At 42.2% G+C, this 20,989-nt stretch overlaps 1 protein-coding gene across 6 annotated transcripts in view; it reads left to right on the top strand.

The window, feature by feature from the left end:
• Positions 1 to 20,989, top strand: part of LRRC8D (leucine rich repeat containing 8 VRAC subunit D) — an 85,197-nt gene that overhangs the window by 26,382 nt on the left and 37,826 nt on the right. Inside the window, exons 1-2 of one of the 6 annotated variants that reach the window (XM_014069385.2) lie at positions 3,827 to 3,917; positions 4,092 to 4,252. The exons of 1 other annotated variant lie outside the window; for it this stretch is intronic. The gene's annotated coding sequence lies outside the window, so the exon portion shown is untranslated. Of the gene's footprint in view, positions 1 to 3,826; positions 3,918 to 4,091; positions 4,253 to 4,487; positions 4,669 to 4,722; positions 4,910 to 5,863; positions 5,975 to 18,307; positions 18,327 to 20,989 lie in introns of those variants that run through there. 4 more of the 6 variants (XM_014069389.2, XM_014069392.2, XM_014069388.2 and 1 more) reach the window with 4 other exon arrangements.

Here is a 20,989-nt window from a genome sequence, read left to right as displayed (position 1 = left end):
GTCCTAGATAATAGCTGTGTGAGCCTTTTTTTCCTACTCCATTGGAATGAACAAAGCAGATTTAAAACTAGTTAAACTTCCCGTTTCTTGCTCTCTTGATATATTCCAGTCAGTTTAGGTGCCCAATTATAGACTTTGCTCCCCTACAGGTTGGATAGGATTGTATCCAGAATCTTTTTATGATGCAAAGATCACTAAAGTAAAACTGGTTCACAGTCATGGCAATAGTGAGATATTTAAACAATGCTAAATGGACTTTATGAATGTTTGTATCACTTCATTGGTCTTGAACTATCCACTCATTATGCACCGCCCACTATAGTGAAAAACCCTGCTGCTTTTAAAATTATATTTAATTAGTAAAGAAGACAAGAAATGTTTAAAAAGTGATAAATATCTATGTTATAAAAGGAAAGTCTGGCTTCTGGTTCAGAAACAGACCAACTTGGATTAAAGGAATAATTGCACATTATGCACATCTTAGGGCTGAGAGTAAAAGCTGGAACATTTTAGATGTTTCAACAACGTGGCAACTCTGGAAAATCTTGTGAAGGCATTTTCCCTGTATGCACAGCCATACAGTATCAGATGTATCCAGCCAGTTCCTGTAGGAAGATGTATCAGAGTAGGAAAAATATACAGATAGTCCCCAACTTTTACAGTTGTTTGTGGTCATATGACCACAATTTATGACACTTTTTTTGCGGAAACCAATGCTTCTGCTTGCCAACAATGGATTTGCTTCACAGTTGCTGGCTACCTATTAGTCTCCGAATCCGCTTCAAGGTGCTGGTCGCTACCTATAAAGCCCTACATGGCATCGGACCTGGGTACCTGAGAGACCGCCTCCTGCCGATTACCTCTCTCAGACCAATTAGATCGCACAAGTTAGGTCTCCTCCGGATTCCATCTGCCAGCCAATGTTGGCTGGCGACTCCCCGGGGGAGAGCCTTCTCTGTTGCAGCTCCGGCCCTCTGGAACGAGCTCCCTGTGGAGATCCAGACCCTTACTACCCTCCCGGCCTTCCGCAAAGCCATCAAGTCCTGGCTGTTCCAGTAGGCTGGGGGGGGGGGGGCTGAGAAGCATTTACCTCCATGGAAATTGTGAATGTTGGTTTTGTTTTTAATATGTTGTTTTTGTCTCATTTTCCCCCTTTCCCTTGTCTTTTGTGAGCTGCCCGGAGTCCTCCGGGAGTGGGCGGCATACAAGACAAATAAATAAATAAATAAAAAGGGAAAAAAGAATGAAGTCAGGTGCAGTTACCTAGTGACCTGCTTGAGTATGGGAACAGCTTATCATTGTAATTCTAGGTCCAATAACAGTTGTAAGTTGAAGACTACATCTAGGCAATGCAGTATAGTATAGCACAAGTACTTGTGCAGACTACCGTATTTTTCGGACTATAAGACGTACCAAGATTTTGAAAAGCTAATTATTATTTTTTTTGCCATCTCTGGCCCCCAGGAGCATGCTACAGGCTTCCCAAACCCTCTGTGCGTCCATTTTTGTGAAAAATGGGACACGCAGGGTGGAGTTTCAGGAGGCCAAAAGTGCTGTATTCAGTGTATAAGATGGACCCAGATTTTCACCCTCTTTTTGGGGGGGAAAAGGTGCATCTTATACTCCCAAAAATACAGTATTATGTTTAGCCTACCATTTTGGTAAACTGGGAGGTTGTGAGTTCTAGTTCCACCTTAGGCACAACTGGGTGACATTAGGCCAGTTATTAAGGAGGCACTGGCAACCCACTTCCAAAATCTTGCCAAGAAAACTGCAGCAACTTGTCCAGATAGTCACCAGGAGTCAACAATGGCCTGAAGGCACATTCCCTCTTCTCAGAACAAACACATGTATATTGTACAGTATAAAGGAGTTGAAGATATAGAGTGTTTTCTTTTATTCTTCTCCTTAGACAAAGGCGCCCCCTGAGCTGCTTCCCTCTAGAGGGAGCAGACTAGCGTGTATTAGAGGGCAGACTAAAACCTGGGTTGTCCTGATTTAATCCAACATTAGAAGGGCTAAACCACATTGTCTCTTTCCCAATTCTGCAGTTTGTTATTTGGGAAGAAAAAAGGTGCCAAAGAAGGGACTTTATAAAACAGATATTCCTAACCAGTGGAGGAAAAGGGATGCGGTGGCTCAGTGGCTAAGATGCTGAGCTTGTCGATCAGAAAGGTCGGCAGTTTGGCTGTTCGAATCCCTAGCGCTGCATAACGGAGTGAGCTCCCGTTACTTCTCCCAGCTTCTGCCAACCTAGCAGTTTGAAAGCATGTAAAAAATGCAAGTAGAAAAATAGGAAACACCTTTGGTGGGAAGGTAACAGCGTTCCGTGTGTTTTTGGCATTTAGTCATCCCGGCCACAGGGCCACAGAGACGTCTTCGGACAGCGCTGGCTCTTCAGCTTTGAAATGGAGATGAGCACCGCCCCCTAGAGTCAGGAACGACTAGCACGTGTGTGGAGTGGAGGACTTGGCTCTGGTTGCTTGCATGGCACAAGCACATTAATTTCCAAAGTATTCAAGTAGATTTGACTTTCTCTCATGGATCCAGTAAACACCAGAGCTCCCAAGTTGCGCCCAACAAACAGGAAGTGTAGTTAATGTTGCGTTGTTCCCCTGTATATCAGTAAAACTTCCTGCCCATAGCCTTATCTTGTCCACAATATTGGAGGAATGGATAACCTTGAGGAGGAGTAGAATAGCAACTGTTTCTGAGATAAGCTGTAGATGGCAGGGAGAGCAAGAGGATCACAGCATATAGATAATATAATAATAACAACACTTATTTCGAGTTGCTTATTTCCATTTTAACTCAGTCTGTTGTGATTAATGTGTCCGCTTTGAACCCATGCTAAACCCATGCTAAACCACCTTCAGATCTGTGGCCACAGGGGAGGGGTTTCTAGTAGGGTAACATTCAAAGCCTTCAATAGCAATAGCAATAGCAATAGTTAGACTTATATACCGCTTCATAGGGCTTTCAGCCCTCTCTAAGTGGTTTACAGAGTCAGCATATTGCCCCCAACAACAATCCGGGTCCTCCACCTCGGAAGGATGGAAGGCTGAGTCAACCTTGAGCCTGGTGGGATTTGAACAGCCGAACTGCTGAACTGCAGTCAGCTGAAGTAGCCTGCAGTGCTGCATTTAACCACTGCGCCACCTCGGCTCCTCCTTGGGGGGGGGGAAGGTGCTTTTTCAGGAGGCAACTGGACTTTCTGATTTTCTTTGAAGAGGTTTTGCTTCTCATCTAAGAAGCTTCTTCAGCTCTGAATCTTGTTTTTCTCTGAAGACGTTTCGCTTCTTGGGTGAGAAGCGAAACGTCTTCGGAGGAAAACCAAAAAGTCCAGTTGCCTTTTGGAAAAAAAAAAACCCTTTGGGACAACCATGACCTGGATGACTGAGAATCTCCATAGACAACCATCTTCACCTCGAAGATAAACCAGAGAGAAAGCGCCGTTTTTGAGTGCTGGAGTCTGGGATGAAAATATCCAGAGTGGATAAAGTCCGTTCTGGCTCGCGCGTGGATGGGGACCGAGCGGAGCGTTTCCGCGGCGTGAAGTTTCACCCCCTTTTGGCTCTAGCAGGCGGACGATTAATCCCGCCTGGGGAACGGTTGAATTCCTCCCCCCTTTAAAAAAACAATAATGCAGGCAGATACTTGGACGCAGAGTCCGGATCTCGCGTTTTATACAAAACGGGGAGCCGGTTGAACGGAGGGAGAGAAAAAAAGCCCTTCACTGTAATACGTCGAAGGTTCCTAGTTCCCGCCTCATACCAGCTAGCAAGGTGCCGAGGTGAATCAGCCTGCGTTGGCGATCCAGAGAGCTGAGAAGCGGCGCCGCCAAGCGAGGGGAAACTTTGCAGACTTTGCAAGAGAATCGCGGGTGCCCATCTCAAAAAGCTCGGCGCTGGATCGGGGTGAGAAGGAAGATCAGGCAAGGTTCTCGCGTTCGGGGACAAGGGAGGGGAACCCGGTTGGCTAGGAAGGGGGGCTAAATGGGAAAAGAGGGAGAAAATGGAGGTTCGCCGTAGAAGCGTCCGCGCTGCCGTGGAAAGCCCGACAGCGCACCCTTTGCTTCTCTTCTCTTCTAGGAGACCCCCAAGCGTCTCTGCAGGACCGACCACAATGACTGAGTGATCATCTCGGGCTCGCCGCCGCCGCCGCCGCCGCTGCCTTCGGCTTCCCCCGATCCTCCAGGAAACCGCAGCTTTCAGCAAGGCAGGAGGAGTAGAAAAGAGCGCGGCTCGGTCAGGTACGGACTAGTCTCGCCACCCCCCCCCCTTCCCCGACCCCGGAGCCTGAATAGCGAGCATGTCTATATACATGCATATTAATGTATATATATACAGTGCGTGCCCGCCTGGCCCCAGCTTGCCTGCTTGCTCAACGGCAGCCTCGGCGCAAATGCGCAGTTGACAAGTCTGGTTGGGAGGGAGGGAGGGAGGGGGAAGAGACGAAGGGCGGGGGTAAAAGGCACGTTGTTTTCTTCGGTCGGGGCTTCCCAGAGCCCAGAGTGGGGCTTTTTTCCGGGGACCGGCTTATTCCAGCCTACGAGCGCCGGTGGCTCTTTGTTCGCTCGCCGGGGCCACCTGAGCTGCTGGTGTCTCGCGCGATCCCGGGGAGCCCGGAGCAGACAATGGTGGAGCCGCTCACGAAGCAGACCGAAAAGTAGGAGCATCAGAGCAAAACCGGCTTTAGCCGGGGAGGCGCTGGAGGAGGGGAATTGAATTGACGCCGGACTGCGAGAGCGGTTTCCCCAAGGAGAGCAGGCGCAACTGAGGGGTGGATGGTGGCTTTGCTCTCCTGGATCCTTTTTTTTATTTTTGTAACCGTAGAAAGAAAGAAAGAAAAGAAAAAAGAGAGGGAAGGGCCTGCGGTCGCCTTTGTCACATCTCCTCCCTCTTTGGCAGTAAGTTCAGCCTTCGATCAGTTGGAAGGAAATGCCATCCGGCCGGGCTAGGGTGTTGGAGTGAGAGCCGCCTTTCGGGGGGGACGTTGAGAGGAGGACGACGAAGGTTTCCGGTGTTGGAAGTTCTTTCGGCTCAGCCATTGAGATGGGTTTGGGGAGAGCTGGGATTGTCCAGCGTGCATCCTGTCCTAACGGGAAGGGAAGCTCTCGGTGACATGTGTGTGCGATGCGCTTGGGGGCTTTGGAAACAAAAGGTGGGGAGTGTATCAATCACTGTCTTTGGCATTGAAGGGGGGGGCAACGTGCAGGATAGAAAATACACCCCCTTTCCTCGTGTAAAATCCTGGTTTTATAGGGATCCTTGGATATGATCCCTAAGGAATGACCAATATATGTATGTGTGTGTGTGTGTGTGTGTGTGTGTGTGCGCGTGTGTGTGTGTGGTTGTGTGTGTGGTTGGTGGGAAGCCTCCACCACGATTGATGCAAGGACTGTTCATGTCCCCCTTTTTGCAAGCTGCTTTCTCAGCCTGGCAGAGTAAGAAGAACATAGTTGATACAAAAAATATCAAGGCCTTTGGTGGGGGGGAAAAGCTGTCCCATTTTCCCATTGAAATATAAATGAAGAAAGGTGATTGCCTGCCTGCCTGTCTACTTTTATCTTGCTTAACTGATGTGTGTAACAGTATAGCCCTTTGCAACAATGGCTTTTGTTTTGAGAGTTGTTGATGTATTGATAAGCAGGCGTCATACAGGTTAAATATTTTTAATTGTATGATTGGGTTATTCTTTTCTCTGACTTTAATAATTGTGCGGTATTCAGCCAGTCGGTTTTATTTAATAAATAAGTCAATAAATAAGTCAACCTAGCAAGCTAATAGTAAGTGCACAAAAACTTGGTCCAAGTAAATATGTTGTATTCCCTCTTGAGTGCTCTTGAGTTCCTTTTTTTTCTTTTTGCTCTGTTAATAAAATACTAATGTTATAATCTCCTCTCCAGATTAGCTTGGAGCTGGAATTCTTGCTGGTTTAGGCTGCAGCCATGAGATACTCAGTACTTCTGAAAGTGAGTTCAAGTTGCTTATCCTCTACCTCAATCCCTTCTGGAAGATAAAAGCAGATGTTTGACATTCTCTGGTTCAGGAATGTGTATTCCGCTAGTCGGTGCAGAATATGGCGAAAATGGTCGAGACTGTTTTGAGTTTGCCGTGTCTAAAAAGAAAGCTGTTGGTTGGATTTGTCACAGGTTAAATGAAAATGATATCAAGGCTTACCACTCTTAGTAGGAAGAGTGAGTTGGGTATAGTATTTATGAATAGTTATTCCATCCTTAGATATCTGAGGCCTACATTGTAGGAACTAACATACCAACTCTTTCTCCAAACACCAAGCTAGATAGTTTGATGGCAAATCTGTTCCCTGAAAACCTGTATCTTGTTCAAGGGATAGGCGACCATTCCTGTCAGAAGGAATAGCCAAAATCAATCCTTTTCCCTGTCTTGGAAAAAAACGTTATTTTCTATTTCAGTTTGATAGAACCCAATTTTTTTAAAAAAATTGTTTAACTTTGGCCTCTGTAGTAATTTCATTTTTTGAGACATTTTATATCTATGTCCTTTGAACTATCTGTCCTATGCCTTAATTTTTCTTCTAAGGCCATATTTGGTTTTACGCAGTTCTGTTATTCATTTCTGGCAGGGAAGTCTAGAAAAAGGTGGTGCATTCCTTTTTCCTTCATATTTACTCTCAGGAAAAAAATTTTTAATGCCATTAGTGGGACTGAGGTTGGAAAATTCTTGGAGTGAGGGAAATTCCTGGAGAATTTGGTGGTAAAAAATACAGGGCAATGATGACATTTTGAATCCCCATTGCACTCAAGCTGTTGATTAGAATATCCTGGGAAAGTTCTACAGAGCTAAATCTAGCCCTCAGTAATTTCTCAGGCTTATCTTGGTAGTACCCATCTGAGTTGTAGACCAGGGGTGTCAAACTCAATTTCATTGAGGGCCGCATCAGGGTTGTTTTGGACCTTGGGGGGGGGGCAGGTGGGTGTGGCCAGGGTGGGCGTGGCCAGCTCGACATCACTCATGTTGGAGACACCTGTGGTGGCTCAAGCACCCTGCCAGTGAAAACTGAGCTCTGTTTTCCCTGGCAGTGAGTTGCAGGAGGCTGTCGCAGCCAAAAACAGAGCTGGAGAGACTCGTGCACAGCCCTCCCGAGCTCCATTTTTGCTGACAGAGGCACCGCAGGCCAGTCCTTCGTTGTTTCCAGAGAGGCCCCGCAGGCCAGATCTAAGCACCTTGAGGGTTGGATCCGGCCCCAGGGCCTTGAGTTTGACACCCCTGTTGCAGACAGTAGAATAGGGTATAGTTATCCAACCTGCCTGACAAAATATTTTGTTTAGTAGAAGAGTTCATTACATTCTTCCTGCTCTTTTCAAGGCTTATCAGATTATCAGAATAACTTGCATGTTACCAGAAAGTTCTAAAAAATGTAATTACCCCCTTCGTGTTCATCTCAGTTACAGAATGTTGTGTTATTATGCATAAGCGTAGTTCTTTGAACTTAACTCTTGAACCCTTAGGGATGATTCTTCCACCCTCTGGTCTCCAACTAAGAATGGACAGTAATTATGTTCATGGATCATCCTGAGCTCATATGTGGCTTGTTTCAGATGTGAAGCCAGCCCATGTAGTACATTAACTATAATTTACATGCGAATTAGGCCATTATAACTATTTTTACAGGTGATGCCTGAAAGAAAGCATGGCATAATGTAATGCATGAATCTATATTGTCTCTGATGATAGACCTTAGATAAAACTTTACGGCATTTATTTCTGAGATTTTAACAGGATCCGCGCATGCGCTTTTGGCTAAAAAAAAGGCCTAAATGGGATGCCATAGGGGCAGAGGGGGGGCACCCGCTATTTCTGCTACCAGTTCAATGAAGTGGTCTGATTTTAAGTGTGAAAATCTGGTTTTAAGTGTGAAAATCAATTATAAGTCACTTTTTAAAGTGCCATTGTACCGTATTTTTCGGAGTATAAGACGCACCTTTCTCCTCAAAAAAGAGGCTGAAAATCTGGGTCCGTCTTATACACTGAATACAGCATTTTTTGCCTCCCGAAACCCCACCCCCTTTACCAAAATGGCCATGCATAGCTTTTTGGGTCCCCGCACTCCCTAGGAGCACTCTACAAGCCTCCTAAAGGCTAATCATGCTCTTTTTTTGAAAAAAAAAAGAGGGCCCGTTTTTGCAAAAACTGGGCCATTTTTGGGAGGTTTGCAGAGTGCAAAAACTTTTTTTTTATTTGCCTCTTCAAAACCTTGGTGTATCTTATACTTCGGTGCATCTTATACTCTGAAAAATACGGTAATTTTGAGTATGTAAGAGATGACCAGACTGACCCTGAGGGAGGGGTCAAGTGTGTCATCAGTGATGAGTCCCTGCAGGCCCACAAGAAATCTAAGTCCAGCCCAACGTGAATTCCTTTCTTAACTCTTGCATTTCCCAATTTCTCTTGACTATTAGTAGTTCAGATTCTTGTAGAGAGCTTAAGCTTTGAACTGCCCCGAATCGTCTGATTTCCCCTGCACTTGACAGAATGGTCGCTAAGTGAACTGTTGTAAATTGAGGACTACCTGTGTTTATATCTTGATTTGGCTTTTTAATGAGGCCTTGGGTTAGAGAGAACTAGGATAATCCTGAATAAAACCCCTGAATAAAATTGCCAGGTTCAACATTTCAGATACTGGGGGATAGTTAGGCCGATGGACGGATGGACAGGTGGATAATTTAACATTTAAAGCATTATATGCATGCATACAATCTTAACATTTAAAGGATTTTACAGTATAAAAGTTTACATCTAAAGAGACAGCTGCATAAATATATTTAAATTTTGTGTGTGGGTGGGTGGGGGGTAAGGTTATTGTCAAATAGAAAAGAGGAAAAGTAGGTGAATGCTTCTAGCATCTTATCTTGCTTTTGTTTGTTTTGCTTTCTTCAGCTTTCCAGGTTTTCAAACGTGTTGTTTCTATTTTGTTCGTAGAATTATATTTTCATTGAAACCAGGGATATAAGGAAGCATTTATTCATATTTATAGTTACTGTGTATTTTGCATGATGCAATTCGTCTTTAAGCAGGGCTGTCTTCAGACGTTTTGGCAAAAACATATTCTGGCGCCCCCTATGGTACACTTCATCATCTGATTTTGTTAGCGTTTTGTTTCAAAAAGTTGCCTTCTTGGAGGATTTTTTTTTTCTCCTCAAGTTTTTGAGTGTTATGCTTTCAATTTTCAGCCTTCAACATTTTTTTTTCTTTTCTTGAATGGAATCAGAGTCCATAATTTTATTTCCATCAACGTGCATTGTTATTCTATGTCAAACATTCCACAAAATTGTATCTAACCCTTCAGCAGGATTGCTGGCGCAGAGAATGTGCTATTATTGCTTTCTTGCCTTTTTTTAAAAAAAAATTGCAGTTTTTAAAAGTCTTTTTTAGTTGAGTTAATAGGTGGTAGATGTGATGGAGTCTTCTGAAGTGGTGGGTGAAATTAATAGCAGTAGACTTATATACCGCTTCATAGGCCTTTCAGCCCTCTCTAAGCGGTTTACAGAGAGTCAGCCTATTGCCCCCAACAACAATCTGGGTCCTCATTTTACCCACCTCAGAAGGATGGAAGGCTGAGTCAACCCTGAGCCGGTGAGATTTGAACCGCTGAACTGCTGATCTAGCAGTAGCCTGCAGTGCTGTATTTAACCACTGCGCCACCTTGGCTCAAATTAAGAGTTTGGCTAGCATGAAATCCCTGAAGGAAAAGAAGTGATGGAAGACCTGACTTTCCTTATATCCCTGAAGGGGTTATTTGGTTCTTCTCTAGAGCAGGAGTGTCAAACTCAAGTCCTGGGGGGCTGGATCTGGCCCATGGGGTGCTTAGAACTGGGCTGTGGGGCCGCCCTGGAAACAGCGAAGGACTGGCATTTATTGCCTCTGCCAGTGAAAACAGAGCATGGGACGGCCGGACACGAAAACGGGTTTCCGAACTCCGTTTTCACTATCAGAGGCTTGCAGGAAGTTGGTGCAGCCGAAAATGGAGCTTGAGAGCCCATTTTCTCTGGCAGAGCTTTTGGGCCACCACAGGTGCCCCCAATACGAGTGACGTCGAGCTGGCTACACCCCCCCCCCCGAGGTCAAACACAATCCTGAGACGTCCCTCAATGAAATAGAGTTTGACACCCCTGCTCTAGAGAGTAAGTTAGTCTGGTGAGATTCTTGTAAATATGCAAGTCGGAATCAAGACACTTCTCTGATCAACTCATGGTGCCCTTGAGGAATGCCTTTCTTCAGGAAAGGAATTCTTAATTTGTCCTTGCATTGCATTTTTATTTGTTAAATATGTGCTGTGCTTTCCCGAAAATAAGACAGGGTCTTATTTTCTTTTGACTCCCAAAATAAGCACTTGGCCTTATTTTCGGGAAGGTCTTACTATTTTTGAAGTGCAGGAGGTGGCAAGTGGGGTCAGCTCATGGCTGCTTCTGTGTTGCAATAATTTCAGGGAGGGCTTATTTTCAGAAGAGGGCTTATTTTAGCGCATGCGCTCAAAAGCTCAATTGGACTTATTATCTGGGGAGGTCTTATTTTGGGGGGAACAGGGTAGCTTAGTTGGAAGTTTGCCTGACACAAGGCAAACCACTTTAGTAACATTCATGTATTATTAAACTGTTTGTTTCTGCACTAGTTTTCAGTGATACTGAAGAAATGCAGTTGTTTCAAAAACTGCTGAGAATTTCTGCCTTTAGCTGATATTGTTGCTATCACATCTGAAGATAAGCTAAAGCAACCAGCTCAAGATGCCGAAGCATCCATTGTATATTGTAGGCAAGTCGCCTACTGAACAGAAATGGCTGCCAGGTTATAGGAATAAAAAGAGAGCTGATTGTAAACCCGTTGAGCTATTTTTGTTTGGAAATGTCTGAAACAATTCTGATTTAAGTTCAGCATTTGGGTTACATTAAAATGGTTGTGTTGTACAGGTAGCCCAGACGCTGTTTAGGTATAAGTCCTGGTGAAAGATTAGGGAATGCCACAGCCGATGTGACTTCTGATGCCTCTGAATTGCAGAAAGAAGACTAAAGACTTACCTTAAAGAAGGTTAGGAGAAGGTTAAAACTAATCTTGATGATGTGGTCAGATTGCGACACGTTATCACATTTTCATCTTCATATACTTTTTAATTGTGAGTGGAAGAGATGATAACATGCGTTATAAAGATAAGAATTTTGTGACCAATGAGCTATGTGTTTTAGTATCCTTTCTGAGACACCTTGCAGTTTACCATAAGGATCATTAAAATTTAAGGGGAGGCGTATTAGCAGAACGTTTAACCTAGGCAACTTTATGTGCATTGTGTATGTGTTTGCATACATGCATGTAAATATAAGGCATGCATATATATGAATAACTGCGATTCATTCAGAAGGCTGTAATAGTCTTATATCCAAGCATACAAAGTCTATTGAAGATTTTTTTAAGAGTGGGCTCATAGAAGAGTTTCAAACAAAGCAGAAATTGTTTGCTATTTCAAAAGCATTGATATGTATCTCAGTTGCCCTATTGTTAAAGGTTGTAATTCTAGTAGTTTCAAAAGAAATACATACTTTCGGGTTTGGAATGCTAATTAATGCATTGTTTTAAAAGCTAATTACTCAGTGTTTTTCTGAATGCTTCTTATGTGTGGCTAAACACAGGCCATTAATAATTTCAGTTTCATCTACGTGAACGTAGATTATAGGTAGTCTTCAAGTTATGACCCTTCATTTACCAACCTTGTGAAGTTATGCTGGCATTGAAAAAAAATGACCTACAACTGGTCCTTGCACTTAACACAGGCATGTGTTTATGATGGTTGCAGCATCCCAGGGGTTACGGGATGCCCATTTGCAACCTGCCCAGCTGGCCTCAAGGGCGGAAGTTGGATTCACTTAAAGACCATGGCAAAAAAAAGGTGATAAAGTTGAGTGTGGTGACACGCTGATTCTCTGCATTGCTTATCGATAAGTTCTGGTTCTAATTGTGGCCGTAAATCAAGGATTACCTATATAATCTAGTATAAACGTTTAGATGTATTGTCATGGGAAGAAGACTTAAGAAGCCAGCCAAAGCCTTCTATTGATATAATTGCTCCCATTAGCAGGGGAGTTTTCTTATATCTTCATGACTTCACAACTAACTATGAAGATTTGGGGAACACCCCCCCCCCCCCGATTAGGGAACAGGCAGAAGAAAGGAAGGAAGGATTAAGTTTCTTAACCTTAAAAGACTTCAGTTTGTATAATGTTGGGTTTTGCTCAATGGCTTGTGAAAACTCTAATTTGAAATATAGCTCTACAGTTTATGCAATGTGTTTTCTTTTTTCTTTGTCCAGGTCTTGTAAGAAGGGGGGTTGGGGGTGGGGGGGAAACCTCAACAAATAACAATTGAAACTAGTGAAAAGTAGAAAGTTCCCTCCCATTCATTGCTCATTTTTTTCTTCCTTGTCTTTCCCTCTATTGTTTTCATCCTGAGTTACATGACTAGAAGTTTCATAATATATGACGCAAGATGAAGAAAAGGGGCAGAGTTAGTTTTGCAAGTTTTAACCCATAGAACAGGGGCATTTCTACTGTCTTCTGTCTGTCCGGTGCTAGCCATAATTTAAACATGTTCTATTTTTTTTTATTTTAAATGATTGCTTGTTTTACTGTCTGCCATTCATTCAAAAAACTCAAAGGAGGTTAGCAGAAGATATAGCTGCTATATATTTTGTAAATATATAAATATACCCTGCCATAGACTTTGTTGTTAATAACAAAAAAGAGGAATAGAGGTGAAAATGAGTCCATCAGCAAGATCTTTCTCTGTCAAATAATAAATCTTAGAGGCCTTGTTCATATGTTATAGTTTTAACTCTATTTCTAGAAGCAACTTTGGCAACGTTATACCTTATCTTGAACAGGACAGACATACATTAATTTCATTAATTATAATGGAAGAATCTGCTTGGAACATTCTGTCCATTCTTGGATCCATACATTATGATTAATCTTAATGGGGCTTGTTCGGTTTGGACCTGGTACGATATGAATCCAAGCAGTGTGGTTTCCAAACATTGATTTATAGCTTTATGTTGCAGAACACTTTGCTTACATTACTGAGTAATGTCGTTGTGTGAAAACCCCCAGTATCATCAAAGTGCTAATACAGGAAGTCCTTGACTTACAACCACAATTGAGGCCAAAATTTCCATGCTAAACAAGACATTTGTTAAGTGATTTTTGTCCCATTTTATGATCTTTCTTACCACAGTTATTAAGTGAATCACTGTAGTTGTTAAGTTAGTAACACGGTTGTTAAGTGAATCTGGCTTCCCCAATGATTTTGCTTGCCATAAGGTCGCAAAAGGTGATCACATCACCCTGGGACACTGGAATTGTCATAAACATGAGCATGTTTCCAAGTATGGCGATACTGCAATGGTCCTAAGGATGATAAATGGCCATAAATCACTTTTTCCAGTGCCATTGTAACTTCGAACAGTCACTAAATGAAATAATGTAAGTCAATGACTACCTGTATTGGTATAAAAGTATTCTATTAAATTATAAAAACTGTCTAGGACAGTGTTTTGTACATTGGAATCCTCTTTTGCTATTTAAATGTATTTTGTTTGGAGTAGGAATCTATAAGGTTCAGTTACTTATAGCCGTTAAATAAAATGCACCCTTCCTATATCAATAATTGATTAAATCATCTTATTTGTTTCGAGCATTTATGCAGAAATGTTTGGAACAGGAGAGTGAAAAAGATGGTTCCACCACAAATCCGTGAAGCCCTTATCCGCGGAGACATAAGCGCGAAGACTAATTCGCGCCGTTCTAAGCGCTAAGGAAAAACGCGACCCTACCGCGATGACATAATCGCGGAGGGCAAAATCGCGCATTCCCAAGCACTCAGTACCCTAAACCTAACCCTAAACCTAACCCTAAACCTAAATCTAACCCTAAACCTAACCCTAAACCTAACCCTAAACCTAACCCTAAACCTAACCCTAAACCTAACCCTAACCCTAAACCTAACCCTAAAACAAACCCTAAAACAAACCCCTAAACCTAATCCTAACTCTTACCTTAATTGAAGTCGGCTTTCTGCTGCGGCGCCGTTTTAAAGCGCCCTTCTGTTGCCGCGCTGTTGTCGCGGCGGTGATGATGCGCAGTGATGACGTCGCGGCTTTAACGCTGCGATTTTATCACCCCGATTTTGGCTAGCGCGGAAAAAGATCAATGTAACTCTATCCTTCTTAACTTCTTCAATTGTGATGAGACTGTGATTTGAATATAAATTGGGACTGGGGAAACAAAAGATCATCATGTTTATAATATATTTAAATTCCCAATTATAAACATGCACTGACTGTTTCCCCCCTTATAAAAGGAGAAGAATATTTTTCTGAGGTTTCAAGCAAGCCTGCTTGTACCTGGAGATCTGTTCTAAATCCTGACTTTCAACTTTTATTATGCCATGTCTGAGAAGAAGCCGTGATCAGGAGTGCCAAACTGGCAGTGTGGACTTTGTTAAACATCCATATATGATTTCCCAAAGCCATCAGTTTCCCCATAATCATGCCAGGTCCAATATGAGGACACAGAAGTTAGCACCAATTGCCACAGTGAAGCTGTTTAGTATTATTGATGTAATGTTACGGACAAGTGCGAGATTGGAGATGATACAGAAGGATAGGTCCTTTCCTCAAAAAATTATCTATCCAAAATTAGGTATATAAATACAAGATAGTAGATAGAAGAGACTCAACGAGGGAGGGAATCAGAACACAGTGCACCTATTTTGAAAATGAAGTAAGCAAAAGCAAAAGAAGTGTAAATTATTAAATACACTGACATGCACTGAAACTCTCTGTACTTTTCTATTCATGCAAATCATCCTTACTTCTACCACATCTTTATGCAATTCATACTTTGATTTTTGCTCTTCAACTTTCTCATTTATTTTTAAGATTTCATCTGTTCTGTCTACTTAGTTTTCATGATTTTTGTCTTCCTCTGAAGCCGTTGACGCCTCTTTCACATATTTATGTTGTGATTCAATCGTTACTCATTCCTTCTATAGAATTAGCCTTATATTATATTTTTAGAGAGAGTGTCAGTTTGGTCTAGTGGTTAAGGAATTAGGCTAGAAACCAGGAGATTGTGAGCTCTGTTCCCACTTGGCCATGAAAGCAGGCTGGGTGACTTTGGATCAATCACTCTCTCTCCGACCAACTAACCTCATAGGGGAAAATAGGAGGCGGAAGGAGTATTAGGTATACCAGGGCCTTGACATATTTATACAATTGTTTAGTTAAAAAAATAATAATAAAGGTGGAATATACACAGATGCACACATACAGACACACAGGTAGTCTTTGACTTTTGAGCCCAAAATGTCCCCTGCTAAGGAAGGCAGTTGTTAAGTGACTCATATCTCCTAACCTTTTTTGCCATGATTGTTAAGCAAATTACTATAACGGTGAAGTGAATCATGCAATCATTAACAAAATCTGGCTTCCTCCATTGGCTTTACTTGTTAGAAGGTCCTTAGGAAGGTTGCAAATGACAATCCCAGGACTCCGGGACCAGTGGTGGGACTCAAAATATTTTACTACTGATTCTGTGGGCGTGGCTTGGTAGGCGTGACATGGCTTGGTGGACATGGCAAGAGAAGGATACTGTAAAATCTCCATTACTTCCCGATCAGCTGGAACTTGGGAGGCAGAGAAGAGATGGGGGTAGAGCGAGTCAGAGGTGATATTTACCGGTCCTCCGAACTACTCAAAATTTCTGCTACTGGTTCTCCAGAACTGGTCAGAACCTGCTGAATACCACCTCTGCCCGGGACGCTGCAACCATTGTAAATACATGATGGTTGCTAACTTGCCACGCAGTTGAAGTTTGATCTTATGACTATGGCAATGTGGTCATAAATGTAAGAACTGGTCATAAGTCACATTTTTTCAGCACCATTGTAACTTTGAACCATCCTTAAATGAATGGTTGTAAGTTGAGAACACACACACACACACACTCTTTATTACTTTTATAAATAATTCAAGGCAGTGAACATACCTAATGCTGCTTCTGCCTATTTTCCTACAACAACAACTCTCTGAGGTGAGGTCATCGTAGAGAGATATTTCTTTCCACTGTTAATTCAGGTTTGCACTCAATCAACCTTTTTTTCAACATACCGTATATACTCGAGTATAGGCCGACCCGAATATAAGCCAAGGCACCTAATTTTACCACAAAAAACTGGAAAATTGACTCAAGTATAAGCCTAGGGTGGGAAATGCAGCAGCTACCGGTAAATTTCAAAAATAAAAATAGATACCAATAATGTTTTTGAATATTTATTTCAAAGAAAAACAGTAAACTAGCGGTGTATTCAATGAAATACTTCACTCACCTCATGATGCTGATGTCCCGCTGTGATGATGATGTCCCGTGCAGCCGCGGGAGCGATGTCCCTCCTCCTATGACACACGGCACAGTGATTCCTATCATTGGATCACTGTACCAGAGGAGGTGGGACATCGCTATGTGGCTGCTTGCCATAACAAGGAGGAGGTGGGACATCGTTGCAGAGCGGCAGGAGGGGGAGGAAGGGGAATCGTAAGACAGCCCTGCATTACATTAGAACGTGAGGAGGGGGGATGGTGCGGTGCGCGCTGCGCGGCAAACTGACACAGAGGGAGGGGAAACTTACAGGGGCGCCGGGCCATTCACGAGCGTCACCCAGCGGCATGGCCTCACCCCTTTTTCTCCTCTATTTCGGGCAAATTTTTCACTGACTCGAGTATAAGCCGAGGCGGCTTTTATCAGCCCAAAAAGTGGGCTGAAAAACTCGGCTTATACTCAAGTATATACGGTACGTTCTTTTTTGACTCTGGTCTCTTCATGGTTTATGATAAACCTTTAAGTAACTGTTAGCCCTTGTAGGTAAGCCAGACCTGAAACATGACTAGAAGAACTAATTCTAGTTTATGGTAAGACTTACATTAACAGAATCTGGCAAGTCTGAAAGAACAAATTTCCTGCCACTAATTTTAACTGCTTCATCAATTAAGACGAATTCTTCTTAAATTTCATTGTCTCACCAGGAAGCCACTGGGGGCCCCAGCCTCTCTTATCTGATTGTTTCCGAGGTGGCATCTCTTTCCCTCTTTCCCCAAGGTCATTCACACATTCCTTTACGCCCATTTCTGCTACACTGGGTTTATTTTTATCCTTCCATATACCAGTCCTCAGTTTTCTGTAACAAAATGGGCAGAATGGGGCTGGTATACAGAAGGGTAAAAATACAGGAAGTCCTTGGCTTAATGACCACAATTGAGCCCAACATTTGTGTTGTTAAGTGAGACATTGGTTAAATTAATTTTGCCCTATTATATGACCTTTCGTCCCTCAGTTGTTGAGTGAATCACTGCAGTTGATAAGTTAATAACCTGGTTGTTAAGTGAATCTGGCTTCCCCACTTTGCTTGTCAGAAGGTGGCAAAAGGGGATGACGTGACTCTGTGACACAACGGTCATAAATAAGAACCAGCTTCCAAGCATCTGAATTTTGATCACATGATCATGGGGATGCTGGAAAGGTTGTAACTGTGAAAAACGGTCCTAGATCACTTTATTCAGGTCCATTGTAACTTTGGACAGTCACTAAATGAACTGTTGTAAGTCAAGGACTATCTGTAAAGTATCTTGTAGCAGAAATGGGTTACTGTACTGGGGAATGTGTGGATGACCTTGGTAATACACAACCATTGTCTTTTTTTTAAACAGTCACTCATCCCTGGCAATTAAAGATAAAGGTTTCCTTGCCTGATTTTAGAGCATGGTGCTTATCTCCATTTCTTGGCCGAGAGAGCCAGCCTGGTCCAAAGACAATTTCTGTGGTCATGTAGCCAGCATGGCTATATGCCAGAGGTGCAAGGAACACTGTTACCTTCCCACCAAAGTGGTACCTATTAATGTACTCGCATTTGAATGCTTTTAAACTGCTAGGTAGCAGGAGCAGAACACCAATTTTATCCATTACTTCTTTATCGGTATTGGGACGTGTACATTTTCCCATTTATTTCCTATCTTTAATAAATATGCTGCCTGGCTACACAAATTCAACTACAGGTAGTCTTTATTTAGCATCCATAGTTGGGACCAGCAACTCGGTAGTTAAGCAAAGAGGTTGCAAAGTGAAGCCATGACTTCATTTATGTTGTTATTTCACCTTTCCTTTATAGACACATGGACATCATAATGTGAGGATTGGCTGCAAAGTTAACTTTTCGTCACCATTGCAACTGTGAATGGTCACTAAACAAGTTAGTCGCCAAATAAGGATTACCTGTATTTGCACTTATTTTTGTCATTTATGTATAGCTGTTTTATGACAGTTTTTCTTGTCAAACAGATTTGCATTGGTCTTTGACAAATGAATTTCATATCATCCTTTGTATATCACATAAACTAACTTTTTGGCTTTCACTCAAAAACCAGTCATCTGCATTATAAAAGTGCATATATATACATGTACATGTATATATACATATACATACATACATACATACATACATACATACGTATATATATATATCTTTGGTTATTTGGGTTTTTTCCCACGTAAAATTCGAAGTGTCTTGGCGACATTTCGACGAAGTCTCATTCGTCATCTTCAGCCTTGTTTGCTCGGCTTCGTGCTTCCAGGAGCAATGTGAGATCTCAGCTGTTTCTTCCTTTTAACTGCCAGTGGGGGGGTTGAGCTGATTGGGTGGGAGCTTGGCTATGTTCTGATTGGGTGGAGGTGTGTTCTGATTGGTTGGGGGTTTGTGCTTCATGTAAGGATTGGAGGAGTTTAAAGTGGCATCCTGTGTGGCTCTTGTGAGTGTAGGTCTGGTGTCATTCCTCGTGTTAGGGACTAGTTTGTCAATAAGGGCGGGTTTCCAAATGGCTGGTAGGCAGGAGGTATCATCTCGTTTGTTCATGCTGTGTGGGTGTGTCCCTAACACGAGGAATGACACCAGAAGCCCCCCCCCCCCCAGTGTCACCAAGACACTTCCAATTTTACGCGGGAGAAAATCCGAATAACCAAAGACCTACATACTAACACCCGCGAAAACCTCAGAAAACAAACAAACAAACAAACAAGCATATATGTGTGTGTGTGTGTGTGTGTGTGTGTGTGTGTGTTTTATTTGTGCTGATAAATAAATAAAGGGAGACTAGTATAGATCTATTTCAAACTATTTAGCTCTCATCAGCTAGCCATACATCAGCTAGCCATACTATTTAGCTCTCATCAGCTAGCCATACCCTTACTGGGATTCGAACCTGCAGACGTCTTAGCCATTAGGCCACAGGCTCTGATCCGTTATCAGCTGAGCCAGGGAGAAAGGTATATATTTAAAGTCACAACCCCTGGTATGCCCCATATATATATCCACAGCCATATTTATACATATTTATATTTTTCTGCATTTTTGCACTCTTTGACTATATCTTCCTTCCCCTCTCTTTGAAGTATACAATGTCTTTTTTTTTAAAAGAGTTTTGGTAGCAGTCATTCTGTTAAACACACTTTTTTCTCCTCCATAGCCTCTTGTTCCAATCCCAGCATTCTATTTCAAAGTTCCCACTAATGTAACTCCATACACTTCTATAGCAGTTTGTAACACAAGTCTTTTCACTCTGTTCCAAGCAGCTGCTCCTTCCTTTTTTTCTTATGTCTGCTTTCCATTCAGCCTGTTGGGAGATTAATCCATCCTTTTGATACTCTTTCATGCAGAATTTATACGTTTTCTTCCTGCCGTTGTTCTGCTTTCACTTTAATTTCTTTCCTTCTATGATTTTATTTATTTAAACATTTATCTAGCCATCGTGTTTCAAGCAGCTCTGATACACTCTTGACACTGTAAATAATGGTTTGGTTCATTTTCTATCCTTCACAACTCCTCTGAATCTTCCATTGTAAACAATTAAATTAACCATGCTTTTTGCTTCATTTAGATCTGTATACATACATGAATAGACTTTCACATATATGGTTTCATTTGAAACAGATATTCTGATAAGAAGTGACTCACAATATTGTCACAGTTCTCTTTCATTCTTTGGTCTCTGAGTTGCTTTATTTGTATTGCCTCATTTTTATCCTTTGATTCTTGTCTCATAAGAATAATTAGAAAGTTGCACAGCTGTCCCTCAGACGGACTTCCATTTGATCTATATCACCATTTTCTGCAGTGTGCTATGCAACTATCCCCAATTTATTCCTACTTTCTTGTACATCCACCACCACAACCTAAATGACACCAGTTCTTTTTTTCCAACTTTCTTTTAGCTCTTCGTGGGACTTAAAAAGAAAAAAAGGTTTATTTATTTTTGTTTATGTATATCCCACCCTTATTTTGAAAGTAATTATTAATAAACCATGGCTGGGTATTCTCCAAATAGATATGATGTGTTGAATTGGGACTCGCAGGATGAAAATATAATGGACCAATCCACTTACAATAGCAGGAAACCCAATTCCCTGGGCTCCATATAGACAGAACAGTTTTTTCTTCTGGAGCAGCTACAGAATATTCAGTTCCAACTTTTACCACCAAAAGTTGCCAGGAAGAGATCTTTTAAAAAACGAGACTGCAGATCTTGCGCCTAGGCAAAGCTTGCTGACGGTGCAGACCTCTATCTCTATCTTTACTTTATTATTTAATACAAATAAAAAGAAAGTGGATTGATCAAAAGAATCCCTTATTTACTTCGTCCATTTACAGTAAGTTAACTTAGATTGCTGAAGAAGAAAACTCCGAGTCCAAAAAATGGTCAAGCTGTTCGATCCAGACCTGCTCAAGGTTGACTTAGCCTTCCATCCTTCTGAGGTAAATGAAACGAGGATCCAGATCGTTGGGAGTAATATGGAGTAATATGGGAGTAAATCTGTAAACCCCTTAGAGAAGCTGTAAAGAACTATGAAGCGGTATATAAG

This window comes from Thamnophis sirtalis, unplaced genomic scaffold, assembly GCF_051295495.1.
Source record: "Thamnophis sirtalis isolate CommonGarterSnake01/CBP01778 unplaced genomic scaffold, rThaSir2_p1.2 scaffold_7, whole genome shotgun sequence".
In the NCBI taxonomy this organism is placed as follows: domain Eukaryota; kingdom Metazoa; phylum Chordata; class Lepidosauria; order Squamata; family Natricidae; genus Thamnophis; species Thamnophis sirtalis.
The sequence above is the reverse complement of the archived record's forward strand: the minus strand, read 5'-3'. Positions and strand labels throughout refer to the sequence as shown.